Consider the following 19,216-nt stretch of genomic DNA (forward strand, 5'->3'; position numbering starts at 1 on the left):
TTTTCTCTCTTAATGTACAGACTTGTCAAACGATTTTCTTTTGAAAAAAACATCAATGGTTTTTAAATATAAAACACTCATCGCAAACGTTTTAGTTAGAAGACCCGTATGCAAACCGGGAGCTTCCCCAGGAAGCCAAGGGAAAATGTGCCGAGCAAGATTTTTGCGGCTCTTTATCGCAAACGTTTTAGATAGAACACCGTATGCAAAGTGAGAGCGGGATTTGTGCATCTCTTCAACGCAAACGGTTCTTTTGGATGGCCTGTGTGCAACCACTTACAAAAAATTTGGTAAGATTTGCTTCTGTTAAATTGGGATCTTGCCATTTGTCAAACTGGAAAGATTGACATCTGTTGATCTAGTAACATTGCCATTTGTCAACCTTGTAACACTGTGATTGTCAAAATATGAAGCTAAAAATCACTAGCAGTATCTAATTTTTGCAACTAAAATTCAGTAATTAAGCATAGATTTCATTCATAGATTAAGCAGCCATTCAACTCGAAAGCTGAACCGACTAAACTTTTCCCCAATTGTTGCCAACCACGTACTGAAATAGCTAGTTCAACTATATATACTATCTAATTTTAAGTACGTTGTACAGTTCCACCACATCTATAATCAGATGAACTGAACAAAATAGCCCCTAAATACTACTACTACGGAGGGGCTTTGTACTACTTCTGGTTTCCTCTCCTCTGTCGAGCGTGCTCAGTAAGAGGCAGAGGAGGAGGAGCCTACCGACAAGCTGGACAACTGCAATACGGTGCTTGCCGCTGCTGCAGCTTCAGCGACGCTCCCCTCGAACGGCCTCTCTCGCTCCAGACGACCCCTCTCGAAGTGGTGGTTCTCCTCGTAGATCTCTTGATTCCTCGCCTCTGAGGCAGCATGTGCGCAGCCACGGTGGCGGTAAGGCTCTTTGCATGCTCGACAAGGCGCTCCTCCTCCTCCCGCAGGAACGCGGTGTAGCGCGCAAGGTCGCTGATACACGTGTGGGCATCCACCTCCGCCTCCCACCTTCGGGCGGCGGTGGCGGAGCGGCTGATGACCCCGCCAGTCGACGGTGGTCTGGCGGCCACGGCGGTCGACGATGGGGTGGCGGCCGCGACCACCACCTCCCGCCTTCGGGCCGCGGTGGTGGAGCGGGTGATGGCCATGGTGGCCGGCAGTGGGGTGGTGGCCACGACGACCACCTCCTACCTTCAAGCCATGGCGGCAGAGCGGGAGATGGCCCTGGTTTTTGATGGTGTGGCAGCAATGGCGGTTGGCAACAGCTGCCGACGGGCAGCGGCGGCGGAGCGTGTGGTGGGTGTTCCGCGCACACCTAACAGGGACGCCACGCGCACTACACTATGCCGGGGACTGCGCCGCCACCATGGTCTAGCCTCCCAGCTGGAGCTGTCCTCTAAGTACGGTGGAGTGGCTGAGCGACAACGACGGACCGGTGCCATTGGCGATTGTGGGAAAGCAGACGAGATAAGCTACAGGGAGGGAGGGGAAAATGCAACGTTGGCCGTGAGGGTTTATACAAGAGGCCGGTAAGCATTGGGATTTTGGGGGATTTCACCGAGTCGAGCGGGAAGCTTGCGCGGGAACCTATGAGGTTGCGCGGGAATAGGCTCACCGACGATTCATTGGCGCCACCGTTTGGCCAAAAGAACGCCCCCGAGTGCTGCGCAAGCTTGTGATGTAAGCCGTCTGCGGCAGCGGGGTGACAAGACGTGCGAGAGGAGGACGAAAGGGCCACGTACACATATGGTTAATAAAAAACATTTGTGATTTAATTACCTACTATACCACCATCCTGGTTTATAAGTATGATTTAACTAATAAAATACGAATGCATCTCGCCAAAGATTATATAGTTGGATTCATATTTGAACATAGTTTCCAATTATATAATTTTTATAACATGCATTAACATTTTGTTGGTTAAATTTGAGGGCAAAGTATGTCACAGAATATAAAGAGGACTATAGACTAGACAAAGGTAGTAGCACACGGCTGCTCCCTATGCAGCAATGCAACTGTCGGCCGGCTAGTAGGCGACCATTTCCTGCGTGTTCAACTGCTCTATGCATGTGGGTGCTTGCGGTTCAGGTGGCCGCGGCGCGCTTTGTTCGCGTCCCGCCGCGCGCACTCTGCTCTCACGTCCCTCCGGGTGCTCTACCCTCGTCCCTCCACGCATGCTGCTAGTGTTTGGGGCCGACACACGATCATGCATGTTCGTGTGCATGCGGTTGCACCGGACACGGCGCGACGATGTAGTTACCCGCTGCAAAAACTGCCATGCGAACGCGCAGAGAATCCACGCCACCCGGCCCCCTTTAATTCCTGCGGGCATTTACCTTCATCTCTCGTCCCACACGACACAATAAGCACACCCGCGAGGACACATATAGAGAGGACATCCAGTGGTTCCAATGGCGCTCCCCGTGGCTCCAATGGCGCTCCCAGCAGCCGATGATGACAACCGCGGGCAGTTTACCATGCAACACGTCATGGACACCCACGTGAGGGGGAAGGCTCTCTCGATGGTGTACATGAATGATCCGGTCTCGGTGGAGAGCTCCATCCAAACTATGGAGCAGTTCCTCACTGAGGACAAGTACCAAGTGGTCGGCTTCGACCTCGAGTACACCATGGGTCATGCCGGGCATGATCAAAAGGTTGCCGTCGCCCAGTTGTGCGTGCGACATGACATCCTCGTCTACCACTACCACTTGGCTACAAGGCCTTGTGAGCGTTTCTCTAGGTTTATCAACAGCTCCGACTACAGTTTCGCTACGGTGGACACCACCAACGATCTAAAAGCGCTCAAGGTTTCGGGCATGAAATGCCCGAATCTTGCCAACTTCCAGCACCACTACAAGGTCTGGGGGAGCGACAAAAACAAACTGAACTCCCTGGTTGACCTCGCCTCGGCCATCATCGACACCTACGCAAAGATGAAGGAAGAGAGCAAGAAGGACAAGAACGCATGGCAAAATGTTTGGCATGAGAGACTGGATGAAGAACACGTCAAGTACGTGGCCAAGGACGCGTACACAAGCTACGAGATGTACAGGCGGATCGTTGACATGAGGAACTGCCTTCTTCCTACCCCAGACAAGGGATCGAGCCACAGAGCAGTGGCGGGAGCGTCACAAGAAGTAGATGACTAGACGATTGTTTCTCCTACTTTAGAATGCATGCAATTGTTTATTGATGTGTGTGCAAATGATCTGTATAGTCACTTATGTAATTGGACGTTTATTTAAGTTATATATATATATACATGTTATTCTTTTGTAGACAGAGCAAATCACATGGCTTATTAGCAGCAATCGTCTGTGTTATTATTGGTCTTTGCACACATTTCTGATTACGGACCTGTTTGCCGCGTATCACACACATCTTGTTCAGTTGAGCCGTTTCCATTGTGTTGCCTAATCACACACAGTTCATCCTAGTGAACTGTATGCTGTATATCGCACACACCTTCATCTGGCTGCCCGTTTCTTTTGTTCCTCCTCATTGCAAACCGTTAATTGAACTGAAATGTATGCCCTACGTCGCACACGCAACTAAAATTTGAACCGTGTTTGATGCATCCGTCATCGCAAACATTTTGCACCTTTTTTATGGTTATTTTACACCACTGTTTGCGATTATGGCATCACAAACAGTTTCATCGAAGGGTCTCTGATCGTAGTGTCGCGTTTGGACCATCCTGCAGTAGTGACAAGTGAGACGAGGACGTGAATTTTATCCCGAAGTTCACTCTTCCTTGGGGAAGAGCTACTCTCCATTTAGAGTGGTGCCGGGGCCAAAGCTCATGGAATGCCACGAAGGCTCACCATAATCTCTTTCGAGTCACCCCTAACGGACGAGCATCGAATCACTTGGGGTTGGTCTTGAAGGCGACCACCACACCTTTACAAACTTCTTCGAAGCACACCACAAGCAAAGAAGCTTCTGGAGGAACCTCTAACCACCTAGGAGCCCAAGCTCCAAGAGTAACAAGTCAATGGGGAAGAAATGTTGCAGGGAACACAATTTGGTTTGGTTAAAATGTAGATCGGGTCTTGCTCTCCCAGTCTCCGAAGTTTCAACAAGTTTCGGTGGATGGATTGAGAGTATTGAGCAAAATGGGGTGTAGCAATAGTGGAGCTCAACAAGACATTAGATTTAGGGATGGAGGAACAAGAAGGGGGTTTATTATGTGTTCTTGGTTGGGTGGTGGAATCTGCCCATTGGACCCCGTGCGCACGGGCTAAGTCAGCCTCGTGCGCATGGGGTACTCAGGAACAAACGCACCACCCCGGGTGCACAGGGGTCAGAAGTCCCGTGTGCACGGGTTACTCAGAGAGTTTACCTAGCACCCCGTGCGCATGGGGGTCAAATGACCCCCATGCGTGCGTGGTACCTAGAGAGTTCCTAACTACCCTGTGCACACGGGGGGTCAAAAGACCCCGTGCGCACGGGGTATCCAGAAACTTTCTGATGCAAAATTTCTGGGCACCTCGCCTAGCACACTATGAAAATTAGGCGGTAGGAGTGGGAAGGCTAGGTGCATATGTTTTGGCAATGGCATTCCCACATGACATACATCCACAAAGACCCCTCTTAACAGTGTAGTCTTTCCTACGATTTGAAACCTTCGAATCACCGGAAGACCACGCCTTTGATCTTTTTTATTGGGGGGTTGCACATCTCCATCAAAAGCAATATGGAACCAATATCTTGAGATAAACTTTAGCAACCAATATTAATTCCACTAACCACATTGTCATCACACCAAAATATAAATTAAGTGCCATTTGCACTTTCAATCTCCCCCTTTTTGGTGCATTGATGACAACATGGTTAGAACATGGCATCAAAGATACGACAAAGTAAATAGCAATGCAACAAAGGTTGATCATGGGAGCTCCGCCTATATGTGTGCAAGGAAAATAATATGCTTGATAATACATCAAGCACACACATATGAGGTTCTTCCTTGATCAATATTTTCAAGCCATGTGATCAACAAAATAAAACCGATAACACTGCCTAGATCACCTGCAAAGGTGTGGTGAGCAAGTATCGTGAAACATCACGAAAATGGTACGATCATATCTCACAAGATAATAATAGCATAAGAATATATAAGATCCATGAAACATAAATAGAGTCTCACGAACTAACAAATGGTAGCTCACAACCACACCAAGGAAAGCAAATAAGAGTATCTCAAGCCAGTTAAAAACACCAACAAAGTGAAGTAACCACGAGGCTTGAGATCTCAACACACTAACGAATAACGAAAAAACACCACCAACACCACTTCTCCCCCTTTGTCATCAAGACAACAAAAAGGGAAAAGGCAACTGTAGCGACCCGAACTCAAACGGTCAAGTCTCTGTGCTTTAGTGTCATCCCTGGATCGGTAATGCTGACACACACAGTACTCTAAGGATTTATAACAGAGTAGCAATCACACACTTAATACATTGAAGTCTCCAAAAGAGAACTTATTACAATAAATATGGCTTAAGGCCATCTAATACGATAACAGCGGAAGGCCTGGAAGACAAAGTGATTTCGTCAACTCCAACGGCATAGCCGAGCTGCACGGCAACGACCTAGCGAACCTTACTCCTCGTCTGAAAAGTCTGCAACGTGGTATGTTGCAGCCCGAAACAGGTCAGCACATGGAATATGCAGGCAATGTAACACAGTAGAGCAGTGAACAGAAATAATTCTAACACTATATGCATATTTGGCTGGTGGAGGCTGTATGGTTATAATGTTTTTGCGAAAAGCCAATTTTTTCCTAAAACAAAGGAATAAGTTCATTATTTTAACTATCATGGTAGTTGAAACATCATTGAGAAGGTTCCTCCAACTCAGTCCAAATTAAAGTAGTTCATTAACCCAACAAATTAATATAGAGTAATCTGATACCATAGGATAATCCAAGTACTAGATACTCAAGATGTCCATAACCGGGGACACGACTAACCATGATTAGATTGTACACTCTGCAGAGGTTTGCACACTTTTCCCCACAAGACTCGATCTCCTCCGTTGGATTTCTCGCACTACATGGTGTTTGAGAAACGGATGACCAAGACACAGTATTTCAGAAGCATTTACTCTTTACTCTGGGTAGACAGTTACACCTACTTTCCCTCTACATCTGCTAGCCCACCACTGAAAGAGGTCACACAACTTACTCATACTATGCCAGAGCCGATAATGGCTTGTGGCTGCACACGGATGTTTCTAGCATGAATAATCTTAAGATCCCTTTGAGCCTGGGTGGCAGACCGTAGGATGATCGCACGGGTACTCCGGGATATCCTAGGACAACATTGGATTCTCCAGGTGCCCAAACAAGCAATCCACCCAGATGTGTATTAAAGTTGCCACCTTAAATTGAACCATCAATTAACAATCTCACATATGTCATGGATACACTCAAACCCAATCCACGTCTACGAGCATAGCATAGCAATATAAGCAACGTAGAGGTAACTCGTGATGGTTTGATAATAAAACAGGTAATAGGTTCTACCTCATCATCTACTTCCCAAACCCACAAGTTAATCACTTCCTAATCATGCCGTGTTTGAGGATTGGAACTAATGCATAAAAACTGGGTAATAAAGGGGTATGATCAAAGTGTTACTTGCCTTGCTGACGATCTATAAATCCTAAAGACTCGTAGTAGCACGCTTCGCACTCCGGGTGTTCTATCGCAAACAAACAACAGCATAAATAAGCAACCAAGCAAAGATGCATGGGTAAAACTTTAATAAGAAGAACTAACTAGAAAGTTCAACTTAAGAACTCCACTTTGCAAAAAGAATCGAATCAAACAGAGCAACAAAACACAAACTGCGATAGAAACAAGATCTAATTACTAATCTGGACTAAAGTCAAATTTTACAGTACCAAAATCTTCTTCAAGTTGTTTAAACGAAAAGAGGGTTTCGAGACGAAGATCTAGGCGCTTGAATCGCCTGATTCCGATAAGCGAGCGAAAAGATAAACTAAAATGAAAATCTGATCAGAAATCACGAACGAAAATAATCGCGAAAAACCCGAGAAAAAGAAAAACAGACGAATAGGCTAACGAACGAATGTTCATTATCTATGACTAATGGCGAAAATCGTTTGTTAAAAAGAATGTACGGACGAACATCCGCTAAAGAACTAAACCGAAAAAACCGAACCGGATCTAAAAAAATGGATCAAGGGTTTCAAAAAAAGCCGATTGGTTTTTCTCGCGAAAACCGAGGTGGCGGCGGCTACCTCCAGCGAAATCCGGCGAGACGGCGGCGGTGGCGGTGGCATCAGCGGGCAGCGGCGGCAGCAGGTGGGCTTCGGCGGGCAGGGGGGCCCGACTTATAAAGCCCCCCGGGCGAAGTCCCGCTAGGGTATGACCCGGAGTCGGTTTTACTTTTTTTTTTAAATCTGTCGTGCAGAAAAAAGGAAATAAATACTAAACGGCCTCCAAAAATCCTGAAATAAATTTTCCCCGTCCTCTAAAAATATGTCGGACAAGGTGAACATTTATTTGGGCCTAAAATGCAATTTTGAAAAACACTTATTTTCCTATGCAAATAAAATAGAAATAAAATCCGAATAAAATCAAAGATTTGATTTTAATATTTTTGCTCCAATATTTCGTTTATTTTGGAGAAGTCATATTATCTCCTCTCATATATTTTAATATGAAATATTCTCGGAGAGAAAATTAATAAAACCAATGATCCTCGTTTCGATATTTGATAAAATTGAAATATGAAAATCATGAAATCCCCAACTCTCTCCGAGGGTCCTTGAGTTGCTTAGAATTTTCTAGGATTGCGAAACGAAAAACAAATAAAATATTATATGCATTAATGACCTACGTATAACATTCCAAATTGAAAATTTGGGATGTTACAAACCTACCCCCCTTAAGATGAATCTCTCCCTCGAGATTCAGGTTGGCTAGAAAATAGGTGTTGGTGGTCTTTGCGAAGATCATCCTCTCGTTCCCAGGTGGCTTCATCCTCGGTATGGTGGCTCCACTGAACTTTGCAAAATTTGATAACCTTGCCGCGGGTAACTCGGCTAGCAAACTCTAAAATCTTGATAGGCTTCTCCTCATACGTCAAATGACTGTCCAACTGAATTGCTTCCAGGGGCACTATATCCCTCAGAGGAATATCGGCCATCTCCGCATGACACTTCTTCAACTGGGAAACATGAAACACATCATGTACTCCTGACAGTCCTTCGGGTAACTCCAACTTGTAGGCAACTTCTCCCATGCATTCCAAAACACGGTATGGTCCCACAAATCACGGGGCTAATTTCCCTTTAACACCAAAACGTTTAACACCTCGAAGAGGTGACACTCGCTGAGGGAGTCCGGGATTAGGGGGTGTCCGGATGGCCGGACTATACCTTCAGCCGGACTCCTGGACTATGAAGATACAAGATTGAAGACTTTGTCCCGTGTCCGGAAGGGACTTTCCTTGGCGTGGAAGGCAAGCTTGGCGATACGAATATGTTGATCTCCTACCATTGTAACCGACTTTGTGTAACCCTAACCCTCTCCGGTGTCTATATAAACCGAAGGGTTTTAGTCCGTAGGACAACATACAGAACAACAATCATACCATAGGCTAGCTTCTAGGGTTTAGCCTCTCCGATCTCGTGGTAGATCTACTCTCGTACTACCCATATCATCAATATTAATCAAGCAGGACGTAGGGTTTTACCTCCATCAAGAGGGCCCGAACCTGGGTAAAACTTCGTGTCCCTTGCCTCCTGTTACCATCCGGCCTAGACGCACAGTTCGGGACCCCCTACCCGAGATCCGCCGGTTTTGACACTGATATTTGTGCTTTCATTGGGAGTTCCTCTGTGTCGTCGCCGTTAGGCTTGATGGCTCCCACGATCATCAATAGTGATGCAGTCCAGGGTGAGACCTTCCTCCCCGGATAGATCTTTGTCTTCGGAGGCTTCACACTGCAGGCCAATTCACTTGGCCATCTGTAGTAGATCGAAAGCTATGCCCCTAGCCGTCAGGTCCAATTTGGAAGTTTAAACTACACGGCTGACATCTGCGTGGACTTGATCTTCGACGGATTCGAGCCACTGTCGAGCGTGCCGCACTGTCACGACGAGCATGATCTAGCTCTGCCATCGAACAGTGCCCTGGAGGCCGCACCCGCATCTTCTTCGACCCTTAATTCGGAGCCAACTACGCCGATCGAGGATGGGTGGTTGGACGCCCCCTCGGGGGCTGCGATCCCAACAGCGATCGAGCCGAACACCAGCCCCGCACTCCGCGAGACTCGTGACTCCAAGGAGCCGGACTCCTCTCCGGACTCCGAACCCTCCGCGCCCTTGCCGATCGAATCCTATTGGGCGCCGATCATGGAGTTTATTGCCGCGGACATCTTTCAGCACTCGCCTTTCGGCGATATTTTGAAGACACTAAAGTCTCTCTCTTTATCAGGAGAGCCCTGGCCGGACCACGGTCAACAAGGTTGGGATACGGACGATGAAGAAATTCAAAGCCCACCCACCACCCACTTTGTAGCCAATGTCGATGATTTAACCGACATGCTCGACTTCGACTCCGAAGACATCGACGGTATGGAGAAGAACCAGCGCCTGTTGGGCCCTGGAAAGCCACCTCGTCATATGGCATATACATGATGGACACCCCAAAAGAAGGAGATGGCGATGGAACAGCGGAAAATGACCCCTCCAAGAAAGAGCCTAAGCACCGGCGTCAGCGGCGCCGCTCAAAATCCCGCCAAAGTAAATACGGTGATTCCAGCACGGGAGATAATAATACTCCAGAAAGTGCCAAAGAAAACTCCCTCCAGCAAGATTCAGCACAGGAGGATGGAAAAGCCAACCCTCATGAGAGAGCGGCAGTCAGAGAGATCGAGGACGATAATTGTATCCCTCCCTCCGAAGACGAGGCAAGCCTCGACGACGACGAATTTATCGTGCCAGAGGATCCCGTCGAACAAGAGCATTTTCAACGCAGGCTTATGGCTACGGCAAGAAGCCTCAAGAAAAAACAGCAACAGCTTAGAGCTTATCAAGATTTGCTAGTCGACAGATGGACTGAAGTCCTTGCGGCCGAAGAGTATAAACTCGAACGCCCCTCCAAGAGCTACCCAAAGCGCAGGTTGCTACCCTGATTAGAGGAGGAAGCACTTGATATGGCCGACCGGCCACCTCGTGGCCGCGACAGAGAGGCCTCTCGGCCCTCCACTCAAGCCGCACCCCGTACCAAGGCACGGGAAAATGCACCAGACCTGCGAGATATGTTGGAGGGCAAGGCAAGGCAAACAAGATCAATCTACGGATCGCGTGGGCGCCCCACGACTCGAGACGATAACTGTCACACTGGACACAAATCTGGTAGGGCCGAACACAGTAGACAAAGCTCATTGGAGCTACGTCGTGATATAGCCCAGTACAGAGGCGCCGCACACCCACTATGCTTCACAGACGAAGTAATGGAATATCAAATCCCCGAGGGTTTCAAACCCGTAAACATCGAATCATATGATGGCACAACAGATCCTGCGGTATGGATCGAGGATTATCTCCTTCATATCCACATGGCCGCGGCGATGATCTCCACACCATCAAATACCTCCCGCTCAAGCTTAAAGGACCAGCTCGGCATTGGCTTAACAGCTTGCCAGCAGGATCAATCAGTTGTTGGGAGGACCTGGATTCCTCAATAATTTCCAGGGCACTTATGTGCGACCACCAGACGCTGATGACCTAAGCCACGTAATTCAGCAGCCAGAGGAATCGGCCAGGCAATTCTGGACATGGTTCCTAAGAAAGAAAAATCAAATAGTCGACTATCCGGACGCAGAGGCCCTAGCAGCCTTCAAGAACAATATCCATGACGAATGGCTTGCCCGGCACCTTGGACAGGAAAAGCCGAAATCTATGGCAGCACTCACGACACTCATGACCCACTTTTGCGAGGGAGAAGACAGTTGGCTTGCTCATAGCAACAATATGACCAAGAACTCTGGTAATTCGAATACCAAGGACAGTACTGGCAGGTCGCATCGCAACAAGCAGAAGCGTCGCATTAACGGTGACAATGCTGAGGATACATCAGTTAATGCCGGATTCAGAGGCTATAAATCCATTCAAAAGAAATCCTAGGGGCCCGTCCAGTTTGGACCGAATACTCGACCGCTTGTGCCAGATACATGGCACCCCCGAAAAGCCGGCCAATCACACCAACAGGGATTGTTGGGTGTTCAAGCAGGCAGGCAAGTTAAATGCCAAAAATAAAGACAAGGGGCTGCATAGCGATGACGACGAAGAGCCCCAGCCACCAAACAACAGTGGACAGAAGGGTTTTCCCCCACAAGTGCGGATGGTGAACATGATATACGCAACCCACATCCCCAAGAGGGAGCGGAAGCACGCGTTAAGGGACGTATACGCGGTAGAGCCAATCGCCCCAAAGTTCAACCCATGGTCCTCCTGCCCAATCACCTTTGATCGAAGGGACCATCCCACTAGCACCCGTCATGGCGGATTCACCGCATTGGTTCTAGACCCAATTATTGACGGATTTCATCTCACTAGAGTCCTTATGGACGGCGGCAGCAGCCTGAACCTGCTTTACCAGGATATAATGCGGAAAATGGGCATAGATCCCTCGAGGATTAAGCCCACCAAAACGACCTTTAAAGGCCTAATACCAGGTGTAGAGGCCAACTGTACAGGCTCAGTCACACTTGGAGTGGTCTTCGGATCTCTGGATAATTTCCGAAGCTAGGAGTTAATCTTCGACATAGTCCCATTCCGTAGTGGCTATCACGCACTGCTTGGGCGAACAGCATTCGCCAAGTTCAATGCGGTACCGCACTATGCATACCTTAAGCTCAAGATTCCAGGCCCTCGAGGAGTAATTACGGTCAATGGAAACACCGAACGCTCCCTCCGAACGGAGGAGCACACGGTGGCCCTTGCAGCGGAAGTTCAAAGCAGCCTCTCCAGGCAGTTCTCCAGTCCGGCCATTAAACGTCCGGACAGTAACCTACAACAAGACCGCCTGGCACGTTCCGAGCAGGCGTAGCAATGCGGCCGCAACCCCAGCCCTCGCAAAAATGCGACGCTAGTGCTTCGCGTACATAACTACGCTCTAGAAATACCATGGTTACAGGGGGAGGGGCACCATCATGGCACGCCTGAAACACGGCTTAAACCGTACCAGGGGCTGCCGATTTTTTAATTTTCCCTTACTTTCCAGACTCCATTCTTCGGAAGTCCTGTTCGGCAGTTCAATTGCCGCACAAACGACGCAAGAACCAGGGAAGCAGACAAGCCACGCCGCATTACGGAACTCCCAGGTGGTCTCTATCACGAGCAGTATACCTGTTTCGCATACCATTCCGCAGCCTGCCCCTGGAACGGACATGTTAAATAGTCCAACCTTTTGCTTATCGCATTATTTGTATCGTTCTGCTTTGATTGCAGCCCTTTTTAATAAACAATGCATAGCTTTTGTCTATTTCTGCATTACTCTTTTTTTACAAATATATGTTCCTTAACGACATGTTGAACCCGTACACTTTGGTACGGTCAAAATACGCCAGGGGCTTTAGTACCCCTCAATATGGTGTGAGAAGTCCGAACACTTTAACAAGTGCGGCACCCTGAACTTATAGCATTATATGCATCGGCTCCGAATCATGTCTTGGGTCAATAGTTGGGTTTGCCCGGCTCCTATGTTTTGGTGCCTTACGTTCCGCTATATCGGCTAAGGTAGCACTAGGAGAACTACTGCGATTGTGCCCCAGTTGAGCTGGGTCGAGCACCTCAGTAGAGAAAGCTAAAACTGATTGTCATGATGAAGCGAGAGTTGGTCGCTGTTCGAGAGGTTTTTCGAGTCCCTAAAGACTTATGCCGCTTAGAGCAAGGAGTCGGCTTTGTCCGTCCAAGGCGTGGATAGCGCCCCGAACTCGGTCTTCCGAATACCAGGGGCTTCGCCGAAATTTAAAATTATAGAATTCTATGGCTAAGTGAGAGTGTTCACACATTATAGTCCGATTGCCTTGTTCGTTGTGCTGAGCGCCTCCCTCGAAGGACCCAAACACGGGAAAAAGAGCGCTCAGGTTTATCCCCGAACACCCCAGCACTAGCGGCACGGGGGCAGAAGCCGACGACTCGCCATCTCTCAGAATTGATAAACAGCCGCACAGAAGGTAATATTTTAAATTCCAACAGCATTGCTTAGCGCATATGAACAAGTTTTCAGCGCACAGGATAAAACGAGCGAGTTTTACTCAAAAATTACATCCCTGGAACATTCATCCGCCACAAGGCGGGCACCCTTCAGAACATCCGTATAATAATTCTCGGGCTTGCGATGCTCTTTCCCCGGCGGTGGCTCATCCTTCACAAGCTTCTCAGCATCCAGCTTGCCCCAGTGCACCTTAGCACGGGCAAGGGCCCTACGTGCACCTTCAATGCAGATGGAGCGCTTGATGACTTCGAGCCTTGGACAGGCCCCCACCAGCCGCCGCACCAGCCCGAAATAGCTCCCAGGCAGAGCCTCTCCAGGCCACAGCCGAACTATGAGGCCCTTCATGGCCTGTTCGGCCGCCTTGTGGAGCTCGACTAGTTGCTTCAGCTGGTCGCTCAGGGGCATGGGGTGTCCAACCTCAGCATACTGAGACCAGAACACCTTCTCTGTCGAGCTGCCCTCCTCGGCTCGATAGAATGCGGCGGCATCAGACACGCTACGGGGAAGATCTGCGAATGCTCCTGGAGAGCTCTGGATTCAGGTAAGTAACAAGTAACTCACGTTTATGTTTTTTCTTTGCATAAAGAATGCCTTACCCGCTGCTATCTTTTTCACCGCATCCAACTCCTGGAGGGTCTTCTGGGATTCGGCCTTGGCAGACATGGCATTTTCAATAGCCATTGCGAGCTCGGATGCTCGCGTCTTTGAGTCAAGCTCCAAACTCTCATGTTTTTTCATGAGAGCCTGGAGCTCTTCCCGCACCTTGCCAACCTGGGCCTCATACTTCTCCCGCTCGGTGCGCTCCGTGGCCACCCTCTTCTCGGCCTCGACCAGCGCTTGCTTAAGGGTCGCTACCTCAGACGTGGCCCCTACAATAGCCATGATAATCCTGTCATTTTTTTGCAATTGTAATTTTTTTATATATATTTAAACAAGGTATTTCTTACCTTCCTTGTCCTCAAGCTGCTTCTTGGCACGCCCGAGCTCTTGCTCGAACTGCTCGAGGTTCTGCTTTAGTGCGGCGGACGCCAGCAGAGAAGCCTGCATACGCATATTGACTCCTTTTTGTTAGACTCCTGTGAATTTCATTTGATCCTCTATTCGGCTTTTCTTCCCGAACGCCAAACAGAGCATCAGGGGCTACTGTCTATGCGGTAATATTATTTACACATTCTTTCCTTACCTCAAAGCCTGTTAAAAGGCTAGCACAAGCTTCAGTCAGTCCACTCTTGGCAGACTGAACCTTCTGGACCATCGCACTCATAATGGTGCGGTGCTCCTCGTCGATGGAGGCGCCTTTGAGCGCCTCCAACAGATTGCCCGGCGCTTCCGGTTGGACGGGGGTCACCGGCACGGTGGGCTTGCTCCTCTTGGAAGGAGGTCGCCCGCCGGACTCTGGAACCTTTCAAGGTTCCGGAGCGGTGTCCGGCCTAGAGCCGGACTTGGAGCCCTGGGGGGTTTTATCCCCTTTACTCCTGGAGTCTGGGAGGTCGCCTTGCGGCGCCTCCAGGACCACCTCCTCCTGGCTTGGAACCTATTGGGACAACACTTTGGCGTCGTCCGTAGGGCGGAGGGAGGTAGCCGTCAGAAGCGAATTCACATTCGACGAGTCCAGTGAACTGCTCAACGACGCGCCGAGCCGGTCTTTGGGTGGGCTGCATAATCATATTCGACATAAGGGAAAGCTGTGCAATAAAGGAATACTATGAATTACTCTAGTATCCGGATACTTACGATTTCGCCAGGGGCTTGGCCCTGAGCGGCCACTCCTCTCTGCCGTCGTCGGCATCGGTGGAGTAGTCCGGAGGAAGGGTTTTTCCCTTCTTGGACCCTTCGGCCTCCCCAGAGAGGACGGCCTTCCTTTTCTTCTCTCCCCCCGCTGGAGGGGGAGAGGTCTCTTCTTCCTCCTCCTCGACTTCGCGGGAGGAATGCGCCTTGGAGCCATCGGATGATGAACCTGACACCTCTGGCGTCGGGCACTTTTTTGAGTCCCCGTGGCCTTCTTCATGGCCTTCTTCTTCGGCACCACATAGGGTGCCGGAACCAGCAGCTTCGCCAAGCGGGCATCGGCTGGGTCTTTGGGCAAAGGAGCCGGACAGTCGATCTGTCCGAACTTCGCCTGCCAATCCTGTCAAAGGTAAGGGAGCTTAGATCCCGCATAGAGTTAAACTATGAAAAACTAATGCCCTGTAAAAGGTACAAACAACTTACCGCGCTAGCGCGACGCTGCGCGCTGAATCCGCGATCCTCGGTAGCGGATGCGGGAGCCTCGGCGCCCTTGAAAAGCACCTTCCAGGCATCTTTGTATGTCGTGTCGAAGAGCCTGCTCAGAGTTCGGTGTTGCGCCTGGTTGAACTCCCACAGATTGAAGGCCCGTTGTTGACACGGGAGGATCCGGCAGACGAGTATAACCTGGACTACATTGACAAGCTTGAGCTGCTTGTCCACCAGGGTTTGGATGCATGTTTGCAGTCCAGTCACCTCTCCTTTGCTGCCCCATGACAGGCCCGTCTCTTTCCAGGACGTGAGCCGCATTGGGGGTCCGGACCGGAACTCGGGGGCTGCGACCCACTCAGGGTCGCGCGGCTCGGTGATGTAAAACCACCCCGATTGCCACCCCTTCAGTGTCTCCACAAAGGAGTCCTCGAGCCATAATTCATTGGGCATCTTGCCCACCATGGCGCCTCCGCACTCTGCCTGGTTGCCGCGCACCACCTTCGGCTTGACATTGAAAGTTTTGAGCCATAGGCCGAAATGGGGGCGGATGAAGAGGAAAGCCTCGCACAGGACGATAAACGCCGAGATGTTGAAGATGAAGTTCGGGGCCAGATCATGGAAATCCAGGCCGTAGTAGAACATGGGTCCCCGGACGAATGGGTGGATAGGAAAGCCCAGTCCGCGGAGGAAGTGGGGAAGGAATACTACCCTCTCATTGGGCCTTGGGATGGGGAGGAGCTGCCCCTCTTCGGGAAGCCGGTACATGATGTCGTTAGACAAGTATCCGGCCTTCCTCAGTTTTTTGATGGGTCCCTCCGTGACGGAGGAGACCATCCACTTGCCTCCCGCTCCGGACATGGCTGGAGAAGGTTGAGGTGGGGAGTGCGGACTTGGGCGCTGGAGCTCGAGTGCGCGAAAATGGATAGGCAAAGGAGGAAGAAGGCGTAGGTGAAAAGGTGGATCCTTATCCCCTTATATGGGGGGACGCAACAACGTGTCCCCACCAGCCTGGTAAACTCGCTTATATCCAAGCGCCGTAATCAATGGCACAGTTGGGTTACCCACGCCCGTATTGATGAGAATCTCGGAATAAGGGGACACGATCTCTATGTTAACAAGACGTGCCAAGGAAACCGCCTCGCATGACGCGCTGAGGTGGGATAATAAAACGAATAAAGGCTTGGCCGTGGGGCGTCACACTATGGAATATGTCAGCAGATTAGATTTGTGTAAATATTATTCTCTCTATGGCAATATGTGGAAACTTATTTTGCAGAGCCGGACACAATCTTTGTGTTCAAAATCTTCTATGAAGTACTTGGAGGAGGAATCTGCCTTGCAATGCCGGAGACAATCTGCGCGCCGGACTCGTCGTCATTGAAGCCTAGTTCAGGGGCTACTGAGGGAGTCCTGGATTAGGGGGTGTCCGGATGGCCGGACTATACCTTCAGCCGGACTCCTGGACTATGAAGATACAAGATTGAAGACTTCGTCCTGTGTCCGGAAGGGACTTTCCTTGGCGTGGAAGGCAAGCTTGGTGATACGAATATGTAGATCTCCTACCATTGTAACCGACTTTGTGTAACCCTAACCCTCTCCGGTGTCTATATAAACAGAAGGGTTTTAGTCCGTAGGACAACATACAAAACAACAATCATACCATAGGCTAGCTTCTAGGGTTTAGCCTCTCCGATCTCGTGGTAGATCTACTCTTGTACTACCCATATCATCAATATTAATCAAGCAGGACGTAGGGTTTTACCTCCATCAAGAGGGCCCGAACCTGGGTAAAACTTCGTGTCCCTTGCCTCCTGTTACCATCCGGCCTAGACGCATAGTTCAGGACCCCCTACCCGAGATCCACCAGTTTTGACACCGACACTCGCAGATACGCTCTGTCTCCGATTTCATAGACTATCTCCTTGCGTTTTGAATCCGCACAACTCTTCTGTCGGGACTGAGCTACCTTCAGTCTATCTCGAATTAGTTTAACCTTTTCTTCTGATTCGTTAATCAAATCTAGTCCAAACAACTGACGGTCTCCAACTTCATCCCACATCAACGGTGTTTGGCATCTTCTCCCATACAATGCTTCGAACGGTGCCATCTTCAAACTGGCTTGGTAGTTGTGGTTGTATGAGAACTCTGCGTAGGGCAAATTATCGTCCCAACTAGATCTGTAGTCTAATGCACAAGCTCTGAACATGTCCTCCAGAATCTGATTGACTCTCTCAGTCTGTCCATCTGTCTGCGGATGAAAAGCTGTACTGAACTCCAGTCTAGCACCCAAAGTCTGGTGCAACTGATGCCAAATTTTTGAAGTAAACTGCGTTCCTCTATCTGACACGATGGTCCTCGGAACTCCATGCAGACATATGATCTTGGTCATGTATATCTTGGCCAACTTTGCACTTGTATACGTGGTTTTTACGGGGATAAAGTGAGCCACTTTCGTCAAGCGATCCACTACTACCCATATAGAATCATAACCTGATTTTCTCCTAGGCAATCCGGTGATAAAATCCATGCCAAGCTTATCCCACTTCCATACGGGTATCGGCATAGGCTGTAACAATCTTGCTGGCTTCTGATGTTCCGCCTTCACTCTCTGACATACATCACAGACGGCTACATACTCGGCAATATCCTTCTTCATACCCGCCCACCAAAAATGCTCCTTCAAATCCAAATACATCTTGGTGTTTCCGGGGTGTGTCGAGTATGGCGAGTCATGAGCTTCCTGTAATATCAACTTCCTGATCTCTGCATTATTGGGCACATAAATACGGTCCTAAAACCATAAGGTGTCGTGCTCGTCCTCATGAAAACCTTTTGCTTTGCCTTCACCCATTTTCTCCTTTATGTCAGCGATCTCTTTGTCATCCTTCTGAGCTTCTTGAATCTTTTCCAATAGTGTTGCTTTAACCTCCAATGTTGCCAAAAACCCTTGAGGAATTATTTCCAATCAAAGTTCCCTAAGATCCTCGGCTAACTCCTTTGGCATCCCTCCACTTACGAGGGTGTTAACGTAACTCTTACGGCTCAAAGCATCTGCTACGACATTGGCCTTTCCTGGATGACAATTCAGCTTCATATCATAATTTTTATGAGCTCTAACCATCTCCTCTGCCTAAGGTTAAGCTCCTTTTGTGTGAAGGTGTACTTCAAACTGTTGTGATCCGTGTATACATCGCAACGGTTTCCGATGAGAAAATGTCTCCAAGTCTTCAACGCATGCACTACGGCTGCTAACTCCAAATCATGTGTGGCATAATTTAACTCATGCGGTTTTAGTTGTCGTGAGGCATACGAAACAACTCTTCCGTCCTGCATCATTACTCCTCCAAGTCCTAAGCGAGAAGCATCGCAATACACTTGGAAGTCCTTGCGTATATCCGGCAGAATCAGCACTGGGGCTGTAGTCAAACGTTTCTTCAACTCCTGGAAACTTGCTTCACATTCTCCAGTCCAATGGAATTTGGTGTCCTTCTTCAACAACGTCGTCATAGGCTTCGCAATCTTAGAGAAATTTTCAATAAAGCTCCGATAATATCCCGCGATTCCAAGAAAACTGCGGATCTCTCCAACTGAGGTGGGTGCCAACCACTCAGTGACTGACAGAACCTTGGTTGGGTCCACTGCTATACCCTCTCTTGATATAACATGTCGAACAAATCCAACTTCCTTCAACCAAAACTCACATTTGCTGAACTTGGCATACAA

This window comes from Triticum aestivum, chromosome 2A, assembly GCF_018294505.1.
Source record: "Triticum aestivum cultivar Chinese Spring chromosome 2A, IWGSC CS RefSeq v2.1, whole genome shotgun sequence".
NCBI classification, from domain to species: Eukaryota; Viridiplantae; Streptophyta; class Magnoliopsida; order Poales; family Poaceae; genus Triticum; species Triticum aestivum.